General features: G+C 44.3%; 1 protein-coding gene across 1 annotated transcript in view; it reads right to left on the bottom strand.

The window, feature by feature from the left end:
• Nucleotides 1-26,374, bottom strand: part of SLC8A1 (solute carrier family 8 member A1) — a 1,145,942-nt gene extending 1,119,568 nt beyond the window's left edge. The window contains exon 1 of the mRNA XM_069606868.1: nucleotides 26,257-26,374. The gene's annotated coding sequence lies outside the window, so the exon portion shown is untranslated. The remainder of the gene's footprint in view (nucleotides 1-26,256) is intronic.
• Between the last annotated feature and the right edge of the window lie 218 nt (nucleotides 26,375-26,592).

The raw sequence follows: 26,592 nt of genomic DNA, 5'->3' as shown, positions 1-26,592 counted from the left end.
CCAGTCATTGGGGACACAGAGCAGATTTGATCCCAACACCATGATATATGGTAATCAGGATAGGCCCCGATATGTGGATCGATTTACTGATAATGGAAATCAACATAGGGGCCAGTACCCACAATCTGAGAGACAGGACATGAGGCAAAACGTGAACTACAGTCCACGCCAGTACAATGATTCCCCACCAGGGGACTATAATCAAAGGATGGGTGCAACCCGCTCCCCTCCACAAATGAATCAAGAGTTCAGAAACCATCCCAACCGGTATCAATCACCTGAGAGGTATCAGAATAGATCCAATCAGGGGGAAAACAACCAATATCGACCTAGGCCACAGAAAGAGGATCCTAGAGAGATGGAAAGATTCCAGTGCCTTGAGGCCCAAGTGAAAATGTTAGCTGAGCAAATAGGAAAGCTCTATACAGCGCAAAAACAACCTTCCAAAGAGGGGGCTGATGGCCATAGCAATGACCGGGGGGCTTCCGAAAAGTGACTAAGTACTCATGATAACTGGAGTGCCAAAATGACAGATTGCTCTGATATAATTTTGCATAACGACTCTGAGATGCCTAATGGATTAAAAATGAAAGTACCAGTAAATGAAATTGTGACAGAAAGTGCAAATACTTCTAAAAAAGAGGTACGGTTTAACTTAGAGCTAAATAAAACAGTAAAGATTTACACAAATGAAAAAGAAACATTAGGAATTCCAAAAGAACAAAGGAACAGATTTAAGAAAAATGACTCATGCATGGGGAATACCAGTGAACAGGGAGTAAGTGGGGATGCCATAGCTCCTTCCCTGGGCAAGCAAAACAATGACCAAACACAGACAGAAAAAGGAAATACTCACAAGGAGGGTACAAGTCAATCACCTGAAGAATTCTTTGAGCCACATATTCTTGACGAGGCTGCAAGGGCTGGTATTACACTAAATGATCACAAATGCACAGAATTAAAAAATGACAAATTGCTGAATGATGTTGTTACACATGTTCAGTTGGAAGGTTGTAATGGGGTCTCTGATGTTACCCAGATGGATGGGCGAACAGTGGCCACACTCCAAAAAACCTCTGAACATGGAGAAATGAATAAAATATCTCGCACAGAAATGGGTAAAAAGGAGGGAAAAATATTTGAAAACAGACGGGTGATGTTTATTGTTTACCATTACAATGCCGATGATGTGGGGAGATTTTTAAACAGTGCAAATGTCATTTTAAGACAGATGTGTGCATGTCAAAATCAGTATGAATAATTGTGAGTGACTGTAGCATAGCTTGTTGGAGGTACATGAGCCAACGGGAAGAGAGACTCTCTGAACATAGCTCCCTACCGTATATAAGGTAGTGGAAATTACCACAAGACTACCACATATAGCTCTCTGTCGTAAATAAGTCAGTGAGTTCGCCCATGGTGGCACACCAACACTATCACTGGAAAATGTGGTATTCCTAGAATGCAGGTCTGAGGTCTCTCTAGTGATCACACGAAAAATCTGGATTGCGCTAGATTGCCTGATCTAATTCTTTTACTCTCTAAAAATTGCAAAGGTTGATGATTTGTTTCAATAATCACCTTTTCTCCCTGAACAATGGGGCGAAAATGTTGTAGCGCCCACACAGTGGTTAATAGGGCCTTTTCACATTCATTAAATTTCATTTCAACTTGGGAAAATGCCTTACTTGCATATGCAATGGTTTTGTGATTCAAATCGTGTTTTTGTGATAACACTGCTGACATACAATGTTCAGAAAAGCCTATTTCTATAAAGAAATCCCTGTCCTTTATGGGGTATGCTAAACATGGTGCCTTTACAAGACATTCCTTCAATCTAGCCACTGCATCAGACTGCTCTCTTTCCCATCTCCAGGGAGTATTTAGTTTAAGCAGTTTAGTCAATGGTTGAGTGATTTCTGCATAATTCTCAATGAACTTTCTGTTATAGCCTGTCATCCCTAATAAACTTTTTACTCCTTTCACATTTTTAGGATCTTTTAATCTTTGTATGGCCTCTATTTTCTTCCTTTGTGGATTTAGCCCATGTTCAGTCACTTCATGCCCTAGAAAGTTCACTTTTTTTTTGCACCATTGTGCTTTTTGCAAAGATACTTTGGCGCCTGCTTTCTGCAATTGGCCAAGCACATGTCTTATTTCATCAAAATGGCTTTTAAGGTTTTCATTTTTTATCAGGACATCATCCACATAAACTATTGTTCCTCTTTCCGCTGCATCCGGCATGGCCTTTCTCAAAAATATGCCAAATTCACTCCCACTATTGATGTATCCGAACGGAGCTCTAAGCCAGGCATATTGAGTCCTGTCAAATGTAAAGGAAAATAAGTGTTGTATCTCCTCTGCCAATGGCACACACCAATATCCAGATGTGAGATCTAACGTGGTAAATACATTTGAACCATGTATCTGAGCTAGGCCCTGATCAATGAATGGTAGTGGCCTTCTAGATACTGGTACTCTTTTATTTAACTCTCTTAAGTCTGCACACAGCCGCCATTGACCATTTGGCTTTAACACACCTAAAATAGGCGTATTGGATGTGCTATGAATGGGCCTGATTATTCCCCGTGATTCCAAATTTTTAATAATCTCTGCCAATGATTCTAAACATGCCAGCGGTAGTCTATACTGGCGTACAAACACTGGATTTCTGCTACAACCTTCTGGTAGTGTGGCCACATGTAAATCAGTTAAACCACAATCATAAGCATCTTTTGCAAATACATCCTTAAACTCCATAAATATTTCCCTCAGGTCGTCTCTATCCTTATCGCTGTCACATGCATCCGCTAAGGAGATCTGCTCTTCTACCATTCTGGAAAATTCTGGAAACTCTTCTGGTAAAGGAATCTCAGTGCTTTCCTCTAACTGTGTGGCTGTGTCTTTTTGTAGAGCTGCCACTTTTAAATATTTTGGCATATCAGCTTCCACTTCAATGGGCTGATTTCCTGTTTCATTTTCATTTAAATTAAATATTATGCAATCCTCTTGATGGCAACACACTGTCTCATTTGAATCATAAGGATACACAGAATGAATTTTAAATATTCCTTTGGGCTGAGAGTCCAGGTGTTCTGGCAACACGCCCTTGGCATCTACATATTTTTCAGGAATATTCCCAATCACCATGTTATTTAAATCTGCCGTATAATGTGATTTTTGTATGGCCATTCCTAATGGGGAGTTTTCCTCTAAATGAATATCCTGACAACCTTTATTATTTACCATGATTTTTACAGATCCCTCACCAATGTCTACCAATGGAATGTATTCATAATCCAGGCCTTGCTGTTTTATGGATTCATTCAGGCATACAAATGCATCAGAGCCTTTCATCTGCTGCCCATTTTTGCATTTCAGTGTTATTGCAAACTGTTTTGTAAATGCAGGAATAATAGTATCTTTCCTTATTTGTAATTCGATGGCATAAGGAACCAGTTGTGCACAATGATAAGCCCTTCTTTTGTCTTCAAATTCAGGTGCCGGCCCACCTAGGCGTGACCATATTTTTTGATTAAGGAAATCTAACACCATACACATTCTGTGCATGATGTCATTGCCCATGTAAAATTCATTTTGTGCTCCATTCACTATCCATACATTATGGTAAATTGTTTTCTGCCCAATGCTAATTTTAAGCATGCATCTGCCTGTAATTCGGTTTTCAAAGTCTGGACTGTCCAACCCAGAAACATATTGGTTTTTAATCCTAAATTTCGGGATTTCTTCCCTCTCCATAATTTTTTGCAACAATTTCTCATTAATGAAACTCCTTTCATGTTCAAGCGCTAAAGTGGCTTTTATTGTTTTAAGATAATCATTTATACCAACGTGAACCCATGGTTGCTCATCTTCCATGTGTATTTCTGCCAGAGTGGTAATGTGTTTTTCTGAATCTGTTTTAGGAACAATATTCTGTTTGCATGTATTCTCTTTTAAATAGAAAAGTAATGTGTGCTCATCTATAGCCAATCTTTCCTTGGGTCCAAGTATATTTGTACAGGTAGTTTTTCATTGTCGCTCTGATCTTTGTCTTGACACATTAATATAACAGTGACACTAGGTATGCAGCTATTCTGGAGATATACCTCCACAGCATCATTTGTTTTGGCAACGGTGTGATATTCATTTATATTGCTGTTTTGTGATTTTAGTTTCTTAGGCCTCAATGGTTTTTTGGTTAAGGACCACAGCACTCCATTCACCCCATCTATGAGAGGAGACAATCTTTTCAGGCAATCTGTCCCCATCAGAAATGGAATTTCACAAATAGATGTGATCAATACCTCTTGTTTCATTCTGTGCTTTCCTATTTTTATGTCAACCTCAGTTACACCTATGATGGGCACCTCCTCCCCATTAAAGTTATGCACTGGGCCTTGATTTGCCTTCACTGTGATCTGACTCTGTGGAGGCCTCCCTTCATTGATACTCTTTACCAGCTCCTTGGACATAATTGTGGCCTGTGTGCCAGTGTCAATCATAGCAAAGGTGTGGCATTTTTCTTCTACAGTGATGGGTGCATAATATCTGTCCTCAACTTCCTCTAATACACATAAGAAATGTGAATTCTTACTGATTTCAGGGCTCACCTTTCTCAGGTCTTTTTCACTTTTGGCTAAGCACATTGGTAAATGATTATTGCTAAGTTATTTTTCGGCGGTAATAAAATACCGTCAGGCCCCAAATCTCCACAAAATACCCTACAGGCCACTCTAAAACCACGTTTTAGCTTACTGCACCCTTAACAGGGGAGAAATATTAATTTGCAGATTAGTCCAGCCACATGCACAAGGGTAGTCCAGCACTGTAATTCTAGGCAATTCGTCCTCTGAACAGCTCAAATATGGTTGCAGACCCTGCCCACTCAGCACCTTCCCAGACTACAGGTTATTTGACAGTGTTGTTCCCGGTAGAGTGGATCCCAGACATTTTTTTAAATGTTTAGGAACTAGGGATTTTATCCCAAGTTACCAAGGGTAATACAGACATGGACTCCATGCTCACAATGCTTTGAGAGGCACAGCTTCACCTCACAGATGAGGCCAGACTAGGCCGAAACACATGTCATGGGTTGCTGTTGGTAATGTTCAGAGGAAAATTGCCTAGCATTTCGGTGCTGAACTGCCCAAGTCGGTGGGACCAGACTGATATGGAAAAGAATATTTGTCCTCTGTGGAAGGTGCAGCAAGCTAAAATGTGGTTGTAGGCTGTACTAAGCAGGCACCTTCCCTGAGAACAGGTTATGTGGCCATGTTAGTTTTCAGTGGACGGGCTGCCAGATCTTTTTATGAATGTTTTGGAACTTGGGGTTTCACCCTTATTTAACCAGGGTAATCCAGACGTGGACCGCTTGCTCACTGTGCTTAAAGCTGCACAGACTAGGCCGAAACACGTGTCTGGAGCCACTGTCTGTACTCTTGTTCAGAGGAGGATTGCCTAGCATTTCGGTGCTGGACTGCCCAAGTGGGTGGGACTATACTGATATGCAAATGAATACTTCTCCTCTGTGGTTGGTACAGTGAGCTAAAATGTGGTTGTAGACCCTCCCGAGTGGGCCCAGAGAACAGGTTATGTGGCTCCCAGACCTTTTTGTAGACCCATGAACAAGCCTAGAAGGTATCTATAGTGCTGCATTTAAGGGCCCTAGTGACATGTAAATTCAAGCTCTTTACCTTTTTTAAAACCTTTTTCTTGAAAGTGAACAATTGCTGCCGAAAATGACGCCTGTCTCCCCGTCTTATGACACAAAGTGCCTCTTTCACTGTAAAGTCTGCATATGTTGTGTCTTCTCTTACATGGGTAGGTTGTTGTGTTTTTTTCATTAGTGTATTTGTAGTTTTTGTTTAATCGAAGTATTCTATTTTTATAGAACCTTGGTTGAACAGTCTCATATTTTATACCCATGTACGCGTTTGTACGCGTTTCTGCTAGCTCACATCCCTCCTGAAGCATACAGCCTGCCCTCAGCCATTGCTACTTAGAGAGGCAGACGGGGTATGCATTCATGGTGTGCCTCTTTCCCCTTTAGAACTAAGATCATTGCTGGTTTAGCAGTAGTGTGGGGCTGAGTAGGAGTTTAATCCACTACTCATCCATGTACTTCTGCAGAGCAATAGTCATTTCGTCATACTCATCATCCAAACATACTTTGCATTTACCTCAGAAGGTTTTAGATCACATGACAAATTGACGGTGACATATATATATATATATATAAATTGCTAATAGCATCAGTTAGATAAGGACTTCCCGTGTACCATGACTCTGGTGTCTCCTGCTCTGCTGCTTTACTTGGAAAGTTGGCTGCAGCGCAATGCTTCCTTGAATATTTTCAAACCATCATTTCAGGCCTGCTCCACTTCTGCTGAAGTTATGACAGCTTGTCAAGCCTGAGTGTAAGAGGAAGGCTGCATAGTTTACTCCCTCCTGTTTCCCAGTCTTAAGTGATTCATCTTTCAGAGTAATGCAGAAGAAATGATCATTTGAAAGCTGTGCAGGATTTATTGAAGAGCTATAACAAGACGGACAGCGGGAAAGCTACCAGCATAATTATTGCTGTTTATTCAACGCAAATGAATGGTCAATGCCAGTGGTGTAAAGCCAAATCCCAAGACTCTACAATACTAATTTCTGAAAAAGGCCTGTATTTGTTAGCAGTTGTTGAGTTGAGGCAGCATAGTGACTCAAACATAAGCACATTACAAGAGGCCATACAGTGGGCAGGGCAGTCCCATTGCTGGGCGTTTCACAATAATGGATCAATACAAATATGGGTGTTCTACACCCGATGATGGAGCCGGCTGGTGGAACATTGAAGCGGGTGGCTCAGGCTAGGAAAGATTGCATAGGACTTCAATACAGTAGACAATATCAAATATAGAAAAATCAATGCAGATGTTGAAAAGTGGCTGTAGTTGGAGTTTTAGTTTGGGAATCATGCAGGGTTATGGCTAAAGAGGCTACAGGTGCCAGTTCTTTGATGGTCTGATGGTCATAGGTTGTGCAGGTATGGTAGGAGAGAACTAGCAAGGAAGAGAGAGGCTAGGTGGGGAGTTGGGAGAGAGAACAGGGATGGAGAGGCGAGAGAGGAGGGTATCACCGCATCGCATATTTTGAAGATCTTGGAGGAAAGCCGTGTGATAATGTCATCAGCCCATACTGAGAAAGATAACATGAGGGGAATGGAGTGGTAAGCAAAGACTAGAGGAATCTGGAAATGTTATGAGGGTGAAAGATGTTTATAATAGACAAAGTCTAGGGCAGTGGCTAGAGCTAGGAGTGATTGCTTATAAAATAAAAGGCAAGGAGAACATGACAGCGAGTTTTACACAATCCACATAGATGGAGACCCAGGGTGGTCTTAGGTTGTCTTAGCTGATCCAGAATTGAGGGATAATATTAGAAATGGAGCAGAATAGTAATGTTTAAAGAAAGCAGGAATATCTGGGTTGAAATTAAGGATGCTATGTTAAATGTGCCAGCATGAAGAGGAGAGGAATTTTGGAGGAGAGATCTAAATTGGCAAATACAGGATGCCATGGAATCATGTTTGAATGTACTTTTGTGACAAGTGACTAGTGTGGAAGGGAGATTGGGGAGACAAAGATAACTGTATATGAGTAAGAGAGTAGTAACACGATGATCAATAGATGGTGCAATAACATTTACAGAGGAGCAGATGAATAAGAGATCACGTGATTTGTCAATATTAGGTGCAGACTGATTTTGTACAGCAACCAGGGTTTGGCTAGAAAGAGTATATTTGAAATGGAGTAAGTGGGCGTTGGCCAAATTAGGTTGGTTAAAGTCACCCAAAAGCATGGCCATTCAAATTTATGGGATTCAAACAGTAGATCCAGGTGAAGGAGGAGAAAGACATGTTGGTATAGCATTACTGAATCTCTTAAAATAAGCATATCCTTTTTCAACTGCTATTGATTGCCTTTTTTCTTTTGTTTGATCAATGTTCAGCCAATAAGAATGTTCAGAATGGTAACAATGGCTGCCGCGGACACATTTCAAAACATTTTAACACTGCTTGCGGCTTTGTTAGCAAGATGCTGCTGCCCACTCAAACGTCCCTGATTGCACCTCTTGCCCTTAAGCATAGACTGCTGTCGGTGCCCAAGTAGACGAAAAGTGCTGAAGGTTGTGAGAGAGGAGCAGTGATGACACTCCCTAGTGGAGAAAGAATTACCAGAGAGGTGCGACAACCCCCAACATGCACAGTGACACACACACGCACACAAACACGCACGCATGCACACAGACACACATTCCCCACACACACCTATACTTGACCTGCCCATTTAGTATATCAGTTCCCTTGGTTCTTGCCCACTGTTCTATCATCTCCCACTTCTCTCCCTCTGCTATGGCAATACCCTCCATCAGTTCCCCCAATGAAGGGGAAGCTGTGGTACACCTGAGAGCACCAGATATCTACAAGGGATGGAAAACTAATTGGGTGGGGAAGCAAGCACACACAAGCCTGTAGGCACTCTCTGTTTGCTTTGCTTTCATGCAGGGTGCTGTGTCACTCTGCACTGCCTACCATGCCAGTCTTGCTCCTCTTCATCAATGTCTTCAAGAGCTACGGTGGAGAGTGGAAAGGAGAGGCTTTGTGTGTTGAGGTCTAGGGCCCAATTCATGGAACTTTTAGCGCAGTGCAAAGTGAATTTGCACCACTTTTGCAGCAGTGCAAAGTCACTTTGCACTGCAAAAATACACGTTGCACCGCTCTGTGAATCAGGGTGTTTGCTGGCAGTGCAAAGTCACGTTGCACCACGCTAACGCTAAAAATTCCTTTAATCAGGCCCCAAGTCTCGTTTTTCTGATCACAAGGCCCCTTTTTATCACAAAGGTTTGGGATGATTCTCCTTGCAAAAGTCTGCCCTTTGCCTTAACCGTGGGACTTTAACTCGTGGCAGACAATTATTAAATAACCCTGACCTCTCCCTTACTCTATGACTGCATTGCATTGAGTCTAACTCTTATAATCATAATAGGCTGGTGCCACCCTTCTGAAACTGGTCTTCTTTGTTTATAGCACATTGCTAAACAATGCACGGCCCATTTCTCAACATCCTACTCTACTTTTCCCCACAAATCGTACTATTTCAATTGAAAAAATGTTGATAGTCGTGTACATAAATAAGACATATATTGGCAGTATGCAGTGTGACAAAATAAAAGTCATAAAAGGTGTTCTATATGTCACTAAGACTTTATGACATCTGGCATGGCACTAGTGTTCTAAGCGTTTTTACGAGAACGCCTTCGTATAACCAATGAAAAAAGTGAATACACTCAAATCTATGCTTGTAAAATATGCACTGCCAACAGTTCTGCCGATGATGGCGTTGGTGAAGGCTCGCTCGTTGGTGAAACTGGGCACGATATCAAGAATAAAGTCAGTCCTGAACTCTGCTATGACGCTTGACTTCGGGTGACACAGAGAACGAGGAATTTGCGTGGGCATTTTGCAAGCGAAAGGTTGTGCGGTCACATCAATCATTCCGCTTTGTCATGCGCATTTGTGGGCGTGCTATGGACGGCCTGTGGGCCGTCCCTCGTACCGCCCACTTTTTCCCTTGTTGTTCCTCATTTTTTAAATTCTGCCCCTACTCTGTCCTCTGCGCAGGCCTCGCCCATTCTCTGCGTGGTGTCTTGCGCAAGGCACTCGACCGCTCGCAGAGATGTGTTGAGCCTGCACGAAGTCCGCACATAGTATGGAAAAAAAGTACAGCGCAGTCGATGAAATGAATCGACAAACAGGGTTTGGCACGCGGTTTGGTCGCTCAAAGTCGCTATTTTCCCTGCAAATGCTTCCATGAATCGGGCCCATAGTGTAAATATAATAATATTTTTTAAAGCAACAGCAGGACAGAACTGATTTCTAACCCAATGTTATGGATGAATGAATGCCAAAATGTAATACTGGTGATATGTTAAGTAATATGGTGATGGCAATATAAATCTCTATATTACATGGGTCTATTATTATTATTATTATTATTATGATTATTATTATTATTATGATTATTATTATTATGATCATTATCATTATTATTATTATTATTGTATTTATTGAGCCTGGTTCTAGCTTTGAGAAACATTGGAGTGCTTTACAGTGATATACAACAAAACTGATACATAACAGAGTGCTTTACAGAGGTAAACAACAGTACAGATGCATAACAGAGCGCTTTTCAGAGGTAAAACAGAACAGATATATGGCGGGAGTAGGATACAGAGGAGCACAGCATGAGGCATCTAGCAAGTCACGCGGCGCGAGGGGCAATGTGATGGCTTAGGTGTTGCAGAGAAGAGTCTCCTTGAAGAGGTGGGTCTTGAGTTCTTTTCTGAATTGTAGGAGCGTAGGGGCGAGTCTGATGCTGACGGGGAGGAGGTTCCATAGTGTTGTGGCGCAGGCAGAGAAGGCTTGTTTTCTGGTCCTTTCTTTTTTACAGTGGTGGATTCAAGTATGCACGAGTCCTGGCTTCTTGGTGATGCGTTGCCCACTGAAGATGCTGAGTTTCTCTGCGAGGTAGCTGGATGACTTGAGGGCGACTGCCTTATAGATGATGAAGCAACACTTGAAGGTGATTTGTGGGTGCAGTGGGAGCCAGTGAAGGTCGCTGAGGGTAAGTGTGATGTGGTTGTATCTGAAAAGACACTTGATGAGGCACGCAGCCGCGTGTAGTACACTTCTCAGGGGCGCAAGGGAGGATGGTGGGAGGTCTTCGAGGAGTGCATTGTCCCCATACAGTGAGATAGGACCTGTGTTTGAATGATGGATCTAAGGCTGTCTAGGGGGAGGAAGGACAGGAAGGAGAGCTGATTCCAATCTGTCTGAGTTTTCTGAGCTATGTGTGTCTTGAAGGAGAGGTGTTTGTTGATGGGGAACCCAAGGTACTTGGCACAGGAGGTGTGCTCGGTTATGAAGTCCTCAGAGTTCATAGTTGATAGCCGGGTCTGTCTGTGTGAGTGTTGGGTGTTGTTGGTGAGGTGTAGGAATTCAGAAGGGGAGGGGTTGAGCTTCATGTAATGGAATGTAAGGTATATTGAGTAATCTATTATAGCAGGTTTGAAACCTAAGAATTGCTTCAGTCTGTGAACACAAATTCCTTTATTTGAAGATACCAAAGGTGTCTTGCAGTAGGGACAGCCTCGAGTCTTATAAAGAGTCGCAGGTGGGCTCACTCTTGATGTGATTATAGTTTCAGCTCTTTTCAGTCATATTCCGCTGCCACAAAGTGCCCACTAAACCAGATATTTTGCCTGAGAATATGACCAATTTGCAATATGTTTCTGACTGTGGTGACATGCCAGACTCATTGTGAATAAAACTGCAGCTATGATCCTTCAGGCCGCACCCAAAACCCTCTCTGCATGATGCACTGATGCACAGAGCCTTAAAATATGGACCCCGGTCCTAATCAGGGAGCAGTGCCTAGGTCTTAAGCACCAGCCTGGTGTGTGAACTTCTTTTTGACCTAAGTAAGTAAAGTATTTATTTAATCTAAAAACAGTGACAAACTGGTGCACTTAATGAAAAGATAAAGCAGACCATTAGTATCCAAGAGAGAAATAACCATCCAACAAAGTGTTCAAACTCTCCATAATGTATCCAGTTATTATCTTCAATCTTGAGCGTATCAGACATTGTAATATGTTTTGCATAATGTCTATGAATGGAGTATGGTTACTTCTTTTTTTCAACTAACCATTTTATTAGGATAGTTTTCCACATTCCTTTCCATATTAAAGGTCTGTGTTGAATGATTTTGTATGTGAAGATTGCGAGGAATTTGCACGGTGGGTATGTGCTCGCCTGGGCTTTTTGGACATTTTTAAAGAAATTGAATGGTGGTGGATGAACCTACGGGAAGTGTGTGGAGCTAATTTGCACATATTTCACTATGCTCACTGCACAACATACACATACACCTGTGTACTCTGGGTGGACACAGCATAAAGGTGCAGTCCCCCCTGTCATATTTAGTTGGGATATGACAGCTAGGATTACACCTGTCCTCTCAGAAGGGGGAGGGCCAATCCTTCCTCCTGTCATGGGCAGCCTAATTAACTAACAAAGGGTCCATGGATCTGCCCTTTCCCTTTGTTTAGGCTCGGCTGCTAGAGGCAGCTTTGCATAGTAATCAGAGATTAATTCAAACACACCCACATGGGGTCTGGCAGCAGAGTTTAATAAAACATACAAACAACCTTTGCTATGCTCTGTGCCAGCCTGAAGCCAGCTGCTGCCTTTCAGTATCAAGGGCAGTGACCTGTCATGTCTGGGACTATGTGTTTAAAGTAGTCAAACCTGCAGGGGTATCCCATTCAGAAGGTCCGAGAATGTGGTTTGCAGGAGAGAGAACATTTTTTCAAGGGAGACCTGCCACTTTAATCAGGAACTACAGAGAGCTCCATTAACTAGAGAGACCCTTTGATCCACAACAGACAGGAAGGAGGGTGAGACTTAGTATTACATGTTTTCACACATGTACCGTTTCTGTTGCAAAGTGAAGGAAGGACAGGATTTCCAAAGAGGGAAGCAAGATCCCTCCCTAAACATCTCCCAGAGATCAAAGGGATATACTAAATTCAGAGGACCCTCCAGCAGCTCCAGAACTGGTAACCAGCCAGCACACAGTGTGCCGTGCCAGGATATGCAGCAAGCTTCCAAGGTGAGAAGTACCAGAGAGTCTCTGAACCAAACCAAGGACACAGCATTTGCCTGCAACAATCTCCTAAGCTTTGGGCCATCTGCCTTAAGGGACGATACTTGCCCAGTGAAGAAGCTAGGATGAGCAAACCGACAAGCATCTACCAGCATCTGCCTTAAAGGACATTTTTGAACCAGTCTAGCCCCTCCAAGCTGATACTGACTGCACCGCTGACTGTTTTGCCGGGGTGGCTAATGCCGTCCGAAACGCTTCGACCAGCCAACCAGCACTGAGACAGCGATTACTGACCCCAAGCCACCATGTAGGCCAGCCTGCAGCTGTCTGTCCAGGCTCGCTTGCCAAACTGCCTGCCCCCTCATATCCGCAGCTGTCTCCCATCTTTAACTCTTTTGCAGAAGCTGCAAAGCACCCTGAAACCGACTCTACACTGTTGAGCACCAAGAACTTCTATAAGCACAAGGTACATTGTGGTTCTGTCCCCCCGTTCCTTCTCCGAAGGCCCATAGTGACATTTTACAAACCATTGCTCCGTTTGTATTGAAAACAAGTATCCTTGAACTATTGTGATTAATTACTATACTGACTACCGTCCTGTCAGTATCCAGAGTGCATCCCTTTTCCTTCTTTGAAACTGTCTGTCCTCTGCATTCCTTTACGGGATGGGTTGTATTTTGTAGTGTGCTAGAACTGTCTGTTGTGATAGTAATAAAGTAGATATTTGGATACAACCTTGACTGGACAGTCCTTTTTATCATTGGGTTATAATTGTATTTTCACTGTGTTGCAACTAACCAACGATCCAACACCTTGCGGAGATAAGCCTGTCATTCTGTCCACATTACCAAAATTGGACACAGAGGTTTATAATTTGTTGGTGTCTCCAATCTGTTTGGATCCCCTCTGGTGTGTGTGGGGCTGATTGATGGTTTAGAAACCTATATTCATCCCTGGACCACTGGTGCCCTGGAAGTTGATTCGTCACAAAGATGCATGCATAATTCCTAACAAATGTGTGCTTCTGAAAGAGGATAACCCATGAACAAAATGAAATCCAACCCACAAAGACAACTCCTATTGATTTCTTCATTTTCTTTTCATGACACGTGGGACTTCCTTCAGATTCTGAATTGGCAACAAGCGTGTTTCTCAAGCACACATGTTCACCAGCAAGGGGTTCATTTGCTATCCAGAGTGGTGATTCCTTGGATGGTAGACATGTTCGATGATGATATCAGGGCAGACCTGGCTTGAGATAATCCATTCAGTGCATCTTCTCCAGGCTCCAGAAGGGAATGCCCTTGATTTCATCAGTCTGCTTCCATCACCCAAAACATGTGTCATGAGGATAGGGGTAGACCCTTGAGCTGTGGACCTTCCAATTTATAATTGAGAATCTCAATTTTTGGGCCTAGAAAATAAAAAGAAAGTCCTCAAGTTGGATTCACTGGTAGCTATTTCTGTGAAACTTTCACGTTAATACAGGTTATATGAACCAAGTTTATTCACTCCATCCAGGACTCTATCAATAGCCAAATTGTCCTAAGTGAGTACCGGTACCCTTTATGGAACGTTCTGATTGGTTCAACCAACCAGCTGTTTTAGCACCATTGGGGGAGGAGGGTGATGGTGGCCATTGGATACATGCAGCCCTCCTTAAGCCCCTGATTCACTTAGGATATTAAGTCAGGCTATCAAAGCACTTAATGGCCACTGTTGCCACCATACCCTTCCCCACACAACCTAGAAGGCTTAATTATGACCAAGAGCATTAAAGGAGATGTCTATGTATGGCCAAACTATCTTTGAAAGATACATTATTGGAAAGATCTCACTGTTTCAAAATGCAAAAGCAAGAATTTGTGGCCTAGCTTTTCCCCACAGTTGATTTGATCAACTAATCCATGTGGTAAGACATTTGAGCAACATGCGATTGATTTATAAAGTATTTGACTGACGTGGAGAAAGAATAGACTGTTAGGCTGATCTAATTCATGCCTAATCACAAATGGCCTTACTTGAAATTAGTCACAAATCATAATGATAAGTAGAACTCTACAGTAGCCATAGGTTTGAAATCAGGTTACATGTGCATAATCTTACACAGTCATGAGGTAGCAATGGATTAGAAAAGGTGAGCACTTCAAGGGGTCTGTGGGATTTCAGGCATAGAAAGGATGTGTGCTGTCTGGGAACAGGTACACACTAGCAAAATGCAATGCCTATTCACAAAATATCAAGGTTGTCTTAGACCATCGGAGCACGGTGATGCCACATCACACCACCAATATTGGGTTCTAGATCTTTCAAGCAAAGCTGAGCCACACACTCCCAGAGTCTTAAAAATATGACGTTGCCTCCTTCACTTTTCTGAATTGGAACACATGTCCACGTGACACGTTACAATGCCATTCACTGTTTCAATTTGTTTCCTTTATGTCTATCTTCTTGCACCCCAGACAAAATCCTTCTTTAACAAAATCATTGGGCCTCATTACGACCCTGGCGGAATGGGTTAACGGGCTCCGCAAAAGGAGGCGGACCCGTTAAACATGTTCTGCCACATTACGAGGTCCCCTTGCGGGACCCGGTAAGGATGCCTGGTAAAACCAGGCATCTTTACCGGGTCCCGCGAGGGGAAGAGGGAGCAAACAACGGGCCACTCGTAATCGGCCGGTTGTTTGCTCCCTCTCCCATTCCCATTCAGCCCTTCGAGGGCTGAAATGTGAATGGAGAAGGTCTGGGCCCGGGTTGCTGGAGGGAGGAATTACCGGGCCCTCCGAACTCAGAATGGCCCGGTAATTCCCCATTCTGGGAACCGGACGCGATTTCGGCGGCAGCCATGCCTCCAAAAGCGGCATGGCTACCGCCGAGGTCGTAATGACATAATGGGCCTCATTACGACTCAGGCGGTAAGGGGTTTACGGCGGCGTAAACAGCGCCGACCCTTACCGCCTGATTCCGAGGTCCCTTAGTGCCATGGAGGTTTTAACACCTGCTTTTAGCAGGTGTTAAAATCCATGGCGCTAAGGGACCCTGATGTTAATTACGCCACCGTAATTTAATGTGGCGTAATTAACGCCTTCCCCACTCCCATTATGCCCTTTGGGGCAAAAATGGGAATGGGGAAGGGTAAATGGGGATTGGGGACTTACCGCCCCGCCAACCTCGGAATGGGGCGGTAAGTCCGCCAACCACCATGGCGTAAACGTAGTTTACGCCATGGTGGTAAAGGTACGACCCAGGCGGTAACTTACCGCCTGGGTCGTAATGAGGCCCAATGTCTTGTAAGACAATGGGGGTCATTATGATTTGTGTGGTAAGGGATACAGGGCACCGGTAAGGAGACTGGTGCCGGTAATCCTTTACCGCCCAATTCCGATGTCCCTTAGCGGGAACCGTAAAGGATGTCTGGTCTGACCACACGTCCTTTACGGGTCCCGCTAATGGACCAGGGCACTAATAATGGGCCTGCTATTCGCGGGCCCGTTATTAGCACCTTCCCATTTCCCATTGAGCCCTATGGGGGCTCAAATGGGAATGGTTGGTTGAATGGGGATTACCGAGTCCTCCAGGTTCGGAATGACCCGGTAAATCCCCATTCAACCAGACTGGTGCCGGTCCCGGTATTGGAGGCCGCTCTGGCGCAAATAGCGCCATGGCTATCTCCAATCTCGGAATGAGGGCCAGTAGCTTATCAATGTGTTTCTATTTTAATTGGTTCGCATTGAGCCCATTGTCAAGTACTTTTTCAAATATTCATTGGATATAAGATCAACATCATGACGGATGTGGATATGTTTTAATGTCTTTTTCATATCAAGTCCTTGGGTTTGACCAAGTAGACATTGATCAGCCATCAGCAGGTGAGTTGTGCGTGTTTATTTTAACACCCTCCAACCCACATTAGACTTAGAGAACAAATTATGTCTGAGTCTAAATATGGCGCACTCATGTTTTCTCTCTGTTTGCATTGATTATCTTTTCTAAAAATGAGCTAAATGTCTTTTTTTCTGGTGCAATACAAGGTATTACATTTTCCAACCACCGCACCCTTATCCATAATGACCTTGTTTTTGGTATTGGGCGTTACACCACAGTGGATCACAGGACGACCCTATTTCCATTCAAAATAGATTGTCTTGCCTATCTGCATTGAGCATTAGTGCTGAGTTGCAATGTGATAGGCAGCTTTCTCATCATTGCTCCCCCATCATACTCAACAGCGCCACCCACTGCTACTTAGCAAATACTTTCTGAACACTCTCTTTGCTATCAACAGACCATTCAAATGCGAGGCTCATCATTTGTGGTGGATCACTGTCTTAAAATGTAGGGGATACAAACTGATGTGTTCATTCGCTTCAGAGAGCCCAAACAAAGGCTGAGTTAGCTACTCAAATATGTGCCTTTTATTGGAATGGACATCCTGAGCCGCACAAAAAAAACGCTTTAACCTGTCTGTCCTACTTTCATGATGTTTATGACACACACAAAAAGAGGTGCAAAGAGTATTCTCATAGTGTGTGATAGCACGTAGAAAACCTGTTACCCTATTGTTTGTCTTTTGTTGTGTCTCTAGGTCTTGAATGTGCATTTACAAAACCCATAGGAGATTAGTTAGGGTTGCATTGCTGGTACTTGTAGTCTTTCCATTCAAGTAGGAAAGATACAACTACAATGAAACAATGTTTGCTCAACACATTTCAGTAAAGAAAAATCGTATCAGTACAATAAGTTTCTGCTGTGATGTGTGCACTTTTCAAGTTCTCTCTATAAAACTACATATTTTTGAAGGCCAAACATTGACATGTTTCAACCAGCTGGAGCTGAGATGATGTGTGGTCAAGGGACTAAGTTGCAGCTGGGACACAAATCCTGGTGTCACCACTTAACTAAAGAGGGTGATCCTGGGCAAATCATCGTTTTGCATTGTCAAATCTCTAACGAAAATAAAAGTCTGTATAAGGCATTCAGATCACAGTGTAAGACTTTCAAAACTGCCATCCAATAGTAGAGGTGCCACTCATATTGCACACCACAAAGTGGCTCACTCATGGCAAGTTCATGTGATGTAACTTCCCAAGATACTCTCAGGATTCAAAGAAGACTGCCATGACCGGTGATGTCATTTACTATGATTTCACTTCCGGGGATGTCATTGAACATGCAAATTAGGGTGACCCACACATCTTTTGCCACAAAGGGCCTTGCAAATCCTACTACCATTCCTGGCTAGCAGAATATATAGTCCGGGTAAAGGATTGAGAGCTCGCACAGGCTGGCATGGGCAATGCACAGCATGCATCGCACGACGTCCCGGGATCAAGCGACTTCTGAACATTCAGTGTCACTGCCCTCTGACACATCCCTGCGTTCTGAACTGGAGTGAAAACATGTTTTACTTTGTTGGCTGTGTCATAACGAAAGGAAAAACACTGAGGTGAGCCTTGCTTATAGTGTACAGGATGGTGATTGGCACGGTACACAGCACAGGGTCGGACTGGGACAAGAAATAGGCCTGGTCAACCAAAAAAAAGTGGCCCACCCCTCGCCGCATGACCCTTCACTGCTGATGACATCACCGGAAGTGATGTCATTTGACCCCATCTCAAAGTGACATCCCGGGAAGCGATGAAACACGACCTTTCACCCCTTGACAAAACAGGAAGTGGAATCAAAATAGCATTGTTCCTAAGTACACTAAATTACTGTGAATCCAAGGAGACGTCCAAGGCTAAATGATAATATTTTATTGTATAGCACTTACGCTTAAGCTCTTTTTTTATTGAATAAATATGCATACAATATCACCCAATTTATGTTGTTACTCATATATCAACCTAAGAAGGATGAAAGGCTTTTTGAAAAAAAAAAAATGAAAAAAATTAGAAAAAACAAAAATATTAATTTTTTCAATTTTTCTTTCTTCCAAACCAGCCCAGGCATGGCCAGAAACCGGCCCCACTCCCCAGGGATGAATTCGGCCCGGCCATAGGCCGGAAGTCCGAGGGGCCAATGCGACCCTGTAAACAGACACGTGCTTGGACCTGTGCATAGAGCTCTTGACGTGTGTGGTACGATTGCCCTCAGTCACCCAAACAGCCATGAACTAATTGTTTAGTAATGAGTACTGTTATATGAAATGCAACCAAATATGTCAAATCAAATTCCGTTGTATTCATGAAATCTGCGCCCAAAAGAGCCTCTCACAAGAGATTTCAGTATCTGCAGCTCAAAGAGGGGCTGGTGAAGCACTTAGTCCCCGAAACATGCAATACAGGGATGATAACTGGACAGAGGTCAGCATGATTAGCCACTATGTGTGCGCCACCAGTGATCAGGGGTGGACTGGCCCATAGGCAACTGTGGCGAATTACAATTAAGCCTCTGCACCCTGTGTCTCTTTCGTGTGGTAACCTATTTTATTTTCACATTTCTTATTGGAAAAGGGTTGGGCTTGCTGAACATGTCTAATAAGGGGCCACTTTGAAAATGATTTCCAGGGCTCTATTTTGGTTCCCAATCCACCCCTGCCCGTGATAATGGAACTAACCCATCCAAGGTTAGCACGTTCTGTTCCTACAAGAGCCTGTTTCCCGCCTCTGAACAGAATGCAATCAAAGGTGCCAGAGACAGCAGTGAGGTGAGACATTGCCAGCACTAAACAGTCACTCTTATCGTTTGCCACTTGGCCTATTTGTAGCAATGACACTCTTAATCTCCATGTGTGTGCAAGTTTAAAAATATCCCGGGTGGTGTTCCTTGTTCTTGGGTCCAAACGCATCGCCCTGTGCCTATACTCAACTCATTTGAGTTAGTTGGTTGAAATGATGCAGGAGTTGCTGATTGGGTCTGGTGCTCCATATGATTAATTGCCTTTGCCCAATAAGTCCTAGTGCTCCCAGGATGTCGTTTGGCTGATCATTAGCATCAGATGCTGGTCCAATGGCAAGCATGGAGTTTGATTGGAAAGCATCTACAAAGAAGCAAGACCAATGCACACCAAGGCAAGGGGTTGTGGTGTGGCCAACACACACAGACCCACCACAAACGCTAACACTGGGGGTGCGAAGTGTGAAAGCATGCACAGCCTACACACGCTGCATGTGAAAAGAGAGAACAAAGATGCAGGCCAATTCCACATGCTACGGAACATGTAGCAGAAGTGTGTGCATTGCTTGCTCACTGAGAGCACAAAGTCAGGGCTGTGCGGGAAACAGAAATACCCACGGGGTTGTTGCGATCACTCCTCAAACGTGGGGCTTGAGATCAGGGCACACATATGTTTCAATGCTAGAGGAAGCTAGAATATATAGAACCCACTTTATTTAATAAAAGTAGTATAATAGGCATGCATATACCGCACAGATCATGGCACCATGAGACTAGAGCAGATACCAATATGAAGACCAAGTCCCCTCAGTGTGAGACTTAAAAGTATGTATGCACCAGAAAGCTCAAATGTATGTGCTTTCCTGAGGATGCATGTACATGGTCCAATTCTGCTGCTCTTCATCCTTGAGTCTGCATCAATGTATATCCCAAATTCCTATGCAGTGATCTGGTGAACAGGCACACACCTAGTCCAATTCTCTTGGTGTTGTGTCCACATAGCCCACATCTCTTTGTAGTGAGTTTTTGAGTGCCCCCACCTCCCTGTGCTGTAGTTATTTGAATACAAAGACATAGAAATCATGGCCCACAACCCTGTGACTACTTGAATGGGCACACGTAGCCCAAAACATTACACTGTGATTCTTTGAGTACGTCTGTATGCATTACCCACATCCCTAAACTGTCCGCTTTTAGTACTCCCAAATGTATGCCTTCCGGTATTAGCCTACTTGATCACAGGCCAAATTGACATTTTCAATTTGACTGAATTTTGTATGATCGTTGTTTGGGGGGAATTTTGGTCAGATTAAATTAAATACATATGTGCGGTAGGGTAAGGGAATAGGTTAAGGTGCGGGGAATTGGGTTGTGGGTGCGGGGGTCTCCCCCCTCATTTTCAAACAAACAAATGACCCCAAATAATTTGGTCAAATGGGAAAAGGTCTTTTTTTTCTCAGTCCAACAGACGTAAACCATGCATAGCAACCTCCCAATACTGAGTGTTTGAATACACACATATGCATGGCCTGTCTCCATATGCTGTGACTCCTCTAATAGGCACTCAAAAGCTGAACCCCATACTGTGGGGACTTTCTTGTGCAAATCCATAAATTGCATGTATTTTACTATGAATGTACACATTGCCCAAAACCTTATGCTGTGAGTTTTTGATTATGAACATCCATGTGGCAGACCGCCCTATTGAATGAAGATTTGAGACACATAGGGCCTCATTACGACACTGGCGGATGGACCATGGTGCTAATAGCACCATGGTCCATGCCGGTAACTCTCCGACTCCGCCATGGTGGAATGGGGAATTACCACCCCATTCCGAGGTTGGCGGAGTGGTAATTCCCCCTTCCGCCATGGCCCTTCCCCATTCCCATTTTTGCCCCATAGGGCATAATGGGAATGGGGAAGGCGCTAAGTACGGTGCCGCAAATTGCGCCACCGTACTTAGCACCAAGCTCCCTTTGCGGCATGGTTTTTAACGCCTGCAAAAAGCAGGCGTTAAAATCACTATCCCGCAAAGGGACCTTGTAATCAGGCGTTAAGGGTCGGCGCCGTTTACGGCGCCGTAAAACCCTTAACGCCTGACTCGTAATGAGGCCCATATACCCGTGACCTAGTATCCTTTTTCTGTAACTCCTTGAATAGGAACACAATGGGGGGGTCATTATGAGGTTGCAGTTACCGGCAACCTCAGCTTAGTGTTCCGACCACCTGATATCCGGTATTATCGGGATATTACGGCCAGACGAGGAATTGTAAGTTCCCATTCGCATGGAGTCCGATATGGGATGGGAACCTCTGAAGCACCGTTGTTAATGGTGCCGGTGCTTCAGTGAAATATCTCCTGGCAGGGACATGAACTAGCGGCAGGTCAGGCCTAGCCGGTAGTTCAATGCCCCTATCGTCAGACTGGTATTATGCCGGTACAGAAAAGGAGCCGGTACATGTTGTTACCGGCACCTTATTTCCGGACCGGCATACCCCTAATGACTCCTATTACCTAAATCCCTGTATGGTGAGTCGTTAACTACGCACACATACACTTCCCACATTCCAATGCTGTGTTTTCTTTCAGGTACATGCATATGACCAACCTCCTGATCCTGTGCAGGCTGTGAGTACCACTCCGGCAGAGTGCATGAAACCATAGAAATGGCAGCGGTGAGCAGTTTACATACCAGCAACATAACCTAGCGATGGTCCACCGCCCTGCGCTGCGACTCCTCGTATAGGTACTCACATCCTAAATCCCCAGCACAGTCCTTGAGCATGCAGGTGCACGCAGGCTGAAATCCCCATGTGAGTCCAAACAGGTTAGCCCCACACTTGCAGCCCAGCTCTGTGCAACGAGAGGCCTGACGGGAACGCAAGCATACAGGAAAACATGTCCTCTCAGACGGGTGGGAATTTATGTGTTTTCTTTTTTTAAATAGTGCTAAAGGCGTATATAGCCTGAGTATGCCCTTCCTGCAATCCTGCTCTCCCCCTTCTCTGAGCGCATCGGCCCGTGATTAGAGTGATGTCAGGGTGACTTGGACTTGGTTCGTAATTAGAGTGCTGCGCCGTTTCTACAGCGCGGTGGCAGCGGGCAAGCAGCTCTCCGCAGAGAGGGGGCAGGCCGGCACACCGCTAGCACACTGGCAAGCAGGCGTCGGAACAACAGCTTCTGGGCAAGACATGGGTAAGGCGTGCTCATGCTTTAGGCGTAATGGACAACCAAGTGGGACTGCTAAGAAATAGCGACAACCTTTAAAGCCAGCTATCAATATTTCCATTCAAATACAATTAAAAGTTCACAAAGAAAAGCAATCAGGATGGGTTTTACTGAAAAAGGGTTGTTTTCTGGTTTTCATGGAGTAACAGCAATAGCATTTTCTTTACTTATGGGTTCAGGGAAGGCAGAACACCCATGATCTTCTTCTTTACTTATGGGTTCAGGGAAGGCAGAACACCCATGATGTTCTTCTTTACTTATGGGTTCAGGGAAGGCAGAACACCCATGATCTTCTTCTTTACTTATGGGTTCAGGGAAGGCAGAACACCCATGATGTTCTTCTTTACTTATGGGTTCAGGGAAGGCAGAACACCCATGATGTTCTTCTTTACTTATGGGTTCAGGGAAGGCAGAACACCCATGATCTTCTTCTTTACTTATGGGTTCAGGGAAGGCAGAACACCCATGATCTTCTTCTTTACCTATGGGTTCAGGGAAGGCAGAACACCCATGATCTTCTTCTTTACCTATGGGTTCAGGGAAGGCAGAACACCCATGATCTTCTTCTTTACTTATGGGTTCAGGGAAGGCAGAACACCCATGATCTTCTTCTTTACTTATGGGTTCAGGGAAGGCAGAACACCCATGATCTTCTTCTTTACTTATGGGTTCAGGGAAGGCAGAACACCCATGATGTTCTTCTTTACTTATGGGTTCAGGGAAGGCAGAACACCCATGATGTTCTTCTTTACTTATGGGTTCAGGGAAGGCAGAACACCCATGATGTTCTTCTTTACTTATGGGTTCAGGGAAGGCAGAACACCCATGATGTTCTTCTTTACTTATGGGTTCAGGGAAGGCAGAACACCCATGATGTTCTTCTTTACTCATGGGTTCAGGGAAGGCAGAACACCCATGATGTTCTTCTTTACTCATGGGTTCAGGGAAGGCAGAACACCCATGATGTTCTTCTTTACTTATGGGTTCAGGGAAGGCAGAACACCCATGATGTTCTTCTTTACTTATGGGTTCAGGGAAGGCAGAACACCCATGATGTTCTGGTTACTGTTTTAACTACTGTATTAGTGCAAAGAAATCCATGATTCATCCAAACAAATGTATCCAAAATATCCAAACTCCAAAAGTGTGTAAAATAAGCGATCGAAAAAGATCATCAAATGTTGCTTCGACTACAACCGCCATTTTGGATGCCCAGTGTCCTTGTATTCGAGTCTGAAGCGCCCCGGGTCTTGGGGAGTCACCTCACCCCCAACTCGTGCCCCAGGCCTATTACTTTACGTGTGTGAAATCCATTAATTTCAGGTGGTATTATTGCGGCTTTTTGGCCTTTAAAACACATTGCTTAAACGTTTAAAGAGTTTCATCCCTGCAGTGGTAGACTCTGCAAGGTCACCATACAGCGACATGACCTCTTCAAGTTCTCATAGTAGATGGGGATATGGCGGCACAGGGTTTTGCTTTCGAGGGGGGCCCGATGCATAAAATATTACAGAGAGTTTGCATCAGTGGGAGCACAATAAGCACTAGGTCAAACATTGCCCTTGCTTGCACACACATGTATTGCCATTATTTATAAAGTATTTTAAAACAGAGTTTTTCCACAGAAGAATGCTTTTGTAAATTAGGTCCAATATGTTTTTTGCGCAATAGCATTTTTTTTTTGCACAAAGCTTCTTTAATATCGCCATGGCCATTTCATACAAATCAAAGGTAAATTGGGCCTTGTCGGGTCAATCTCCCACCATTGGCTTGGGCCAATGTGCCGCAGCTGATTAAAGCCTGATAGCGTTGTTGCCCAAGCGTGCACACTCATTGGCCTCTCTGCTGAGAGGCAACACAATGTAATGATGCTTTCAATATTCAGGTCGCCATGGCTTGCAAGTTTTCAAAGGGCCAACCATAAAATGTCCTTGTTGGCAGCAGCCCCGTCTAGACCTAACTGAGTGCTGCCGCTTACACTAAACATAGAAAAGGGCAGTTTTAGAAGCAATTTACTATCACAAAAAGGAATGCAAATTGCTCTTGACGAAAACAGTGAAAACAAACTGGCTCCCATGGAAACTGGTACACAACTCTATAAATAGAAGGCACATTTCTATAGACAAACCTATTATTATGCAGGTACTATTTGGTTCGATAAAAATGACAAAAACAGGATGCACTTGTACAAATCAAAGAGTCAAAAAAATTCCAAGAACACACAACACTTAGTGCCCGATTCACAGAGCGTTTTCCAATAGGGGTTTATCATTATAAAAACGCTTCTGTGAAAAAGGCCCTTCATTCCTATGTTGCTCTTCTTATTGAAATATGAATGCCCACCAAGACACTCCCCATCCATGGGGCTACACTCCGGTGCTGGTAACCTTTAGAAAGATTAACAAGGGAGGCATGTTTTTTCAATGACACCAGTCATATGGTGGGCCTCTCTCTCGTGGCCCTTGACACCCAGCAGATGCCGCCAGGCTTGGAAAGTAGGCTTCCCTCTGTAAACTCTGCTCTACCCAATGTCCCGAGGGACAGTCTGAACCCTCGGGGTTCTGCGGTGGCATTATATGAGTGTTACAGCACTTAAAACGCAGGGAACTGGCTCACACCAAGCGATTTGCATCCACAGACGACTGCAAAAAATGGCATTTGCATTGAATGACTATTGAAAAAAATGGCCTTCCCACCAACTGGTCATTGCAGACACTTGTTTTCACGTTTTGCTTGATGCTAACACTGACCTAAATTGCTTGGCATAGGTGCACAACTGCCGAGCAACGTTCTAAATTATGCCAGCCCGATAATGCAAGCTGCCTGATGCGCAGCCACCGTTCGCAGATTGCATTAGATTGGGGAATTCTGTTTGATAACTAACGCCGTCCAAAAAGAAACATTTGTAAAGGGAGAACCACCCACCCCCCGCGCCCCCTCCCACCCTAGGCCCTCAGAGAAAAACACTGAGAATGTCACTTAGGACTGCCAAAGAAAACCGATCTCGTGTCACAAAGTTTGTCCGATGTAACCGGAGCCAAGACTCGCGAACCCAGGTGCAAACCTATCCCCCCCACCCCCCAAACAAAAACGTGGCTCAATGCACACAGCAGTGCCACAGAAAAGGGACACAATACAAGCTCGAGCTGATGAATTTAAAAGAAACCTGGCGGTGTAATGGCTGCTGTATGTGTGGGTTTATTTGTGGCGGGATAGCTGGAGCACTAAAAAAGGAAGCCAATTGAAATATGTTGAAGAGGTTGTCACTGGTACCCTCTCACGAACGAACAGCATGCGCACCTCGAATTCAGTCTCGTTTCTGGCTGCACCCTGCTGGAACCCCTTGTCTTCGTGGGGACTGCCAGAGCGACCACCCTTCCACCTAATGTCTACAGCACTCCGTCACCCGCTCTCTCCTCAGCTTGAAAAGCACATTTCCCCGTCACCATGGTTGCGCTGCAAAGCTGTCAATTTAAGGCAGCGACTGCCGATTACTCCTGACAGAAAAAGGCTCCCTGTTGCACTGAAAACGGTATTCAAATCCCAACATACAGACAGCAGCGGGGGAGAAAAAAAAAACACCCCTCTCCCCTCATCATGCTCCCCGCCTACGTCAGCCGCTGGCAGCCTGGAAGCAGAAAATTCCCCGGGCACATTCGGAGGAAAAAGTTCAGAAAGCCCGCGGCCGCTCACCTCTGTCAGCGCGTCCTGGCGGCTCCGAGCAGGGCCGAGACGGGAGAGAGACGCACGTGCGGACCCAGAGGCCTCTGGCTCCGTCAGGAAGACGGGACTCGGGATGCCTGTCCCTTAAGTGTCTCTAAACATGGCTCGCATAGCTGGATTGCAGCTTATCTGTGCTTTTCTACTTTCGCTTCCATACATGGCTCTGCTCCCAACAGTAACTCCAAGCTGTCGAAAAGGAGATAGCTGGCAGCTTTCAGCTTCAGGCAACACACGCACGATAAAACGCCAGCGAGCAGAGACTTCACGCCTGGCACCTTTTTTTCCTTTCTTTCACTGCCACTGTGC

The sequence above is a fragment of the Ambystoma mexicanum genome, chromosome 4p (genome assembly GCF_040938575.1).
Source record: "Ambystoma mexicanum isolate Mex_15411 chromosome 4p, UKY_AmexF1_1, whole genome shotgun sequence".
NCBI lineage: Eukaryota > Metazoa > Chordata > Amphibia > Caudata > Ambystomatidae > Ambystoma > Ambystoma mexicanum.
The sequence above is the reverse complement of the archived record's forward strand: the minus strand, read 5'-3'. Positions and strand labels throughout refer to the sequence as shown.